The sequence below is a fragment of the Bactrocera tryoni genome, chromosome 3 (assembly GCF_016617805.1).
Source record: "Bactrocera tryoni isolate S06 chromosome 3, CSIRO_BtryS06_freeze2, whole genome shotgun sequence".
NCBI classification, from domain to species: domain Eukaryota; kingdom Metazoa; phylum Arthropoda; class Insecta; order Diptera; family Tephritidae; genus Bactrocera; species Bactrocera tryoni.
Genome location: NC_052501.1, coordinates 71915210 through 71921031, shown reverse-complemented (window position 1 = coordinate 71921031; position 5822 = coordinate 71915210). Strand labels below are relative to the sequence as shown.

General features: G+C 39.3%; 1 pseudogene; it reads right to left on the bottom strand.

Moving 5' to 3' along the window:
* Window positions 1–3134: 3134 nt before the first annotated feature.
* LOC120770754 overlaps window positions 3135–5822 on the bottom strand; it is a 6130-nt pseudogene continuing 3442 nt past the window's right edge.

Genomic DNA, 5822 nt, shown 5'->3' with positions numbered 1-5822 from the left:
AATAATGACCGGCAGGACATCAGCTCAATTGGCCGGATATAAACGCGAGTCCATTCCGGTTACTTAGATCCAATTATCGTGGGAATGACATATGATTCCACCGGCTCACAAGCCTCACGTTGTTTTTCTTTATGAAATGGCAGCTCTTGAATCTCTTCGGATTTATCTTCGTCCCAAATTCGGCAACTGTGCCAGCAATGGGCCTCAGCTCTGAACAAAATTTAGCTCGAAAACGTGGAATCTTATTGGAACTTTTCAACAGCCCGTAGAGCGAAGCAATATCGCTTGGGAAGGCCGAGCGCCTTCAGCTGTATTTCGTACACTTTTAATTCAAGATCTCGAGGTAAAATGTGCCAAATCGTTTCATACATCAGTCCTAGTTGCTGTGTACGGCGCCTAATCGACTCTCCCCACAGTCTTCATGTACACTCTCAGCTACGGTTGCTATATTTTAGTGCGTGCTGAACGTGGTCTATTCGGTCCAATATTATCTAATAATGAATACTGAGTCTCAAGATGGGTGATGTTGTTGCGAATAGCATGCTCAGTAGGCCGATTATGTTGAACATAAGTTGAGCGAAGCGTAATAAATTTGAATGATTTGTCAGCGTTGTTCAGGCATATGTCTTACCATGATACAATATCAAACAATACTGGACAAACGTAATATGACAGCTTGACACTCACGCAAGATCCGTCAAAGAAACGCTGTTGAAAAGAATACCTCTGCTTAAATCACGCGTTATATGTTAAGGGTATTATAGCTTCTGCGCAACCGAAGTAAAAAGTTTTTCTGTTTTTTTTTTTAATTCTTAAGACTAGAAGACTCAATAACTCATGTGGTTTGTAGCCAACATGAACACACTATCGTGTTCTCAATCAGCACTTTCTTCTTTAATTCTTCAACGCAAAAGCTTTACGATGTCTTCGACTTTTAAAGCAGAAATACAAAGTCTGCGATATTCTAAATTCAAAAAGCATCTGCGTCAATTTAAGCCGAAAAAAATGCACGCTAGAAATTTACTAACGCGCATATATTATATTGCGCAATATTTCACAAAGCATTGGTTAATAGCATAGTATTTCATAGCAGTTGGCTGGCATTAAACTTATAAATACATATCGTCACCTGAAATGCAAAATAACGTATCATCAAAAAATTCAAAATTGAGTGTCTTATTGATTACGATTCACTACTTCAAATTATATACATAATATTACATATGTCCAACATTTTCAGCTTCTGTGCTCAGATATAAACCAGTTTTAATCAATTTTAAACTTTTTTTTCACTCATGTTCCATTTTATTCCGTGTTTCATTCTTGCCACAGTAAATTTCCGAAAATGTTGTTACGTTCTTTTGCATTTCAGGTGACGATATATACTATATCGCAGCATATATGTATGTATATAGACATATGTGCATATGTATTCGTGTGTACATATATTGTCTACCGCATTGCTCTTTGGAGATCAGCGATGTCACCGAAGCTGTCAAAATGCCTGTTTACAAAGCGCAAGAGCAGTCTTCCTACACGGGCACGAGCCGCCGAACAAACGGCCGCGTGCGCCGCCCACAGGAATAAACCACAAGTCACGAATAACGAATGAATTTTTCACATTGTCTTTTAATTTTTTAAAACATTCCCGCTGTGAGTGCGCACAGCGCAGAAAACGCGCACGAAAAGCGCTGAGCCCGCTGAGGAGCGGACGGCCAAGAGCAACGCGGCAAGCAGAGGAAATAAACATTTTCCATTTATTTCGTGGCGACGTGTTCATCGCATGCGTGTCGCTATGCAAGCACATGCCAACTGCAACTACAACAACAACACTAAGAACAACAGTATTTGCGCAAAGCGCGCGAAAAGGATTAAAATAACGTCAGCTAGGAGGCGCAGCGTGGGGTGAAGTAGCGCCAACACGTTACATGCAACACGTACAGCGGCGAATGCACCGTTATGTGCAATGTGCATAATGTCATACATGTGTTGCCACCACAAGTCAAAGCGTCAAGCGGCAAGCGCTCAAAATCCATATGTGAGAAGCAGGTATGGGAAAGAAGTGGAGCAGGGAGAAGGGGAGCAGGCTGAGTGAGCGCCGCACATTTACGACATTGCCACAAATTAAAACAATAAAAATGATAAAAATCCTTGAAAACCTGCTAAAATTCACACGCCAATGCGCCGTATCAACTACTTCGACGATAACAACAACAAAAGCAGTGAGTTGACGGCACCTTGTATGCCATGCGACTGTGTTTGCAATTGCTAACGTCCTTCACAAGCTTCCTTTGGGGACTGTGGCTTTACGTATTGTCGCCTTCTTTGTTTCTTTGTTTGTTTTTGTTGCTTTATTGCCGGAGCGGACATGTTAAGCGGCTGATTACCGTTATGCAGAGTTGACTTCGAAATGACAAGGCGGCGCTTTTCGTTTCCACTTTTATTGCCTTGTCCTTGATGACTTTTGCCCGCTGCATTCGCACATATATATAAACAAAACTATATACTTATATATATATACATATACCGTATTCATAAGCACATACATATCCACATTCACTAGCCATTATCCATCACAAAAGTCTTATGCACGAAATTGAAATGTCATAAAATTTGCTTCACTCTCGCAGTGAATGAGCGTATGACTGCGGGCAGCTGTCGGCTGAGCTTCGTGGATAACACGCAGCTGTAGCAGATTTACAACTGTCATCCAGTAGTTCGGCAAGCAACAGCAGCAACACTGGTAAATATGGTGGGATAATGGGCTCACAGCTTTAACGGCAGTCGCAAAATAACTTACTTTGCCCACATCTTTGCGCTGCGACGGAAAGTTTTTGCGACTATTTTTTCACTGCAATCCCTGGAATTTTTCATTATCAATCAAATGTCAGAATATAATACAGATAATCTCAAGATATGCAATTGCCATTACTACGTCTTCGAAACTTTATGCGCTCATCGAAACCCTAGCTACTAAAAATTGAGCAGAAAACTGGAATAGGCGACTTTCACAAGCTGCTCTTGAGACAGATTTTTTACCAACTAAATCATTCGCTGTAGGCACAAACAGCTAGAAATCACTTTGTGCTAGGTCTGGATAGATAGATAGATAGATATTTATTTATTTCATGCACAATAAATATACAGGAAACAAGAGAAAAAAAAGAAACAGCACTAGCTCGAGGCCATCAGCTGGTTTTACAAAAGAATACTAATTTACATTTCGTTTATGGATTACAAATATTATACAGTTAAGGTTAACTAAATTAAATGAGATAGGTTGCATGAGGCTATAAAACTAGATATCTTGCTTATGTTAAGTGCTGCAGTGTCGGAAAGAAGTTGTGATGAAACAGTCAAGCCAAAAATCCGTTGCCTTTGAATAGAAAAACGAGGGCAGATGTCCAAGATATGCTTCACAGATGTGCTCATTGCCCCGCAAACGTTGCATGATGATACTCCATGACTAAGAAGATGTCCGTGAGTGATCTGCGTGTGGCCCAAACGAAGTCTTGTGAAAACGAGAATGTCTGACTGTTTAGCATCGGAAGGAAAAGTAGGCTAATTTTTGTTGGATTAATATCTGCATAATGGTGAACATATTCTTTCCACTTTAGTAAAGGATTTATTGTTAATATACTGCCGTACATATCTCGACAAATCGGCCTTTTCAAAAGTGTCAAAACAGATAACTGGGTCATTATGAAGACTCTTCGCAACAGAGTCAGCTAGTTCATTGCCTTGGATGCCACAATGGCCAGGAATCCACATCAATTTAATTTTGTTTTTGTGTTAAATTAGCAAATCCCTGGTGTGGGTTACTAGAACGCTGTCCTTTTCGAATTTCCAGAGGGCATCAATGGCAGACCGACTGTCAGTACAAATGCAGAAATTGCCCTTGGTTTTCGATGCAATTAAGGCGGCTTGATAGATAGCAAAGATTTCACTGGTGTAGAGTGGAGCAATGATTAGGCAGGATACCTTTTCTTAAAACATCAAGGTTTTCAGAGACTACTGCAAATGAGGTTGAAAATTTGGTTTTCGAACCATCGGTAAAAATAAAGTTGAATGCTTTTTGACTTAGCTCAGCTTTATATTCCAGAAAATTTTGCGCGTAGAGTTGTGGACAGGTGTTTTGCTTCTGAAATGTTTGTAAACGGGTTTCAATTGATAAGTCTGACAGCAGCCAAGGCGGGTAGTTTGGGTACACTTTCCGAGTTGGTTTAACTGATACATTTAATTTCTTGGCAGTGATCAGTACACGGTGTATCGCTGAGAGCCGCTTTGGAAGATACTTTCGATTGGAAGCTTTAAGTATTTCGTCAAAGAGAGGTGGCTGTTATTGCAGCATAAAATTTTGTATATAAGGCTTGCAGTCATGTATTCGATTCTCTCATTTATGCTAGGGAGTCCAGATTCAGTTAGCATATTGTCGACGGGGGTGGTGGTGAAGGCCCGTAAGCTTTTCCACACCGCTGCGTAATATGGAGCACAGAGAAGATTTAAGTTGCTTTTGGCACAGGTTCCATAGATTGGCAGCGCGTAGTCAATTACAGTTAAAAATAATGCTTTAACAATATTACAAAGTGTAGTAGTATGAACAAATGATTTTTTAGACGAAAAATATTTTATAATATTGAGGCGTTTGATAAGTTTATTTCTAATATAATTACAGTGAAACCTAAAAGTGTATTTACAATCAAATAAAACGCCTAATATTTTCAAACTGATGACATTGCTTACATACACATTGTTATGACATAGTTTTATATTTGGGCAGCATTTTTTCCGACAGATATGCAAGGTATTGCACTTCTCATATGATATAATCGCTCCTGACTGAGCCGACCAGACAGTAATGTCATTAAGGACTTTACAAAAAATCGCTTGAACCGTTTCAAGGCTGTCCTCTTTAGTATATATTAAAACGTCATCAGCATAAATCCCGTAACTTACTTTGTACTTATCTATAATTTGACTTATTTCGTCAAATGCAATAATAAATAACACTACCGAAAGAGGAGAACCTTGAGGAATCCCATTTTGCAAATCATATATCTCGGATGAAACGCCATTTACTCTGACTATAAATTTTTTATTCGTTAGAAAGTTTTTGACAAAGTTATACATTCTGCCACCCACTTTCCACTTTCTTAGTTGCCTTAAAACTACGTGTGCTCCAATGCGGTCAAAAGCCTTTTGGAAGTCAAGGGAAAGAGCTGTGATGTGTTTTTTACTGGATAAAGCATTCGAACAGAAATGATCGAAAGTTAATAGGGAATCGATGGTACTATGACCGCTTTTAAACCCAACTTGAGTAGATCTTAACAATTTGTTTCTAGAAGCAAACCACATCAACCTGTGGGCAATTATTTTCTCCAGAACTTTACTATTACATACAAGTAGGGATATGGGCCGAAAACTTGATATATTATCCGCTGGTTTGTTTGGCTTGTGGATGGGAGATACAAAAGCGCACTTCCAACTTTGAGGAAAAATACCAGATGAAAAAATGCTGTTATATAGGTTTATCAGCCTCATTTTAAATGAATCGGGGAGATTTTTGATCATTACGTAAGTAATGCGGTCGTGTCCTGGAGAGGAGCCCTTAACCCTGTTAATGAAATTGTTAAATTCCTCCTTCGTGATTGGATTATCAATTTCTTTTGCAGATAGAAGGAGATTAGGAGGGGGAAAATATATTTCGCTTAACAGGCGAGTTTTGTCAGCTACAAAATTTTGAGAAAAATTTGTATCGTTTGAATAACCAGACCAGTCCTTAGCAAACAAATTTGCAGCTTCCTTAGCAGATGGTGAGGGGT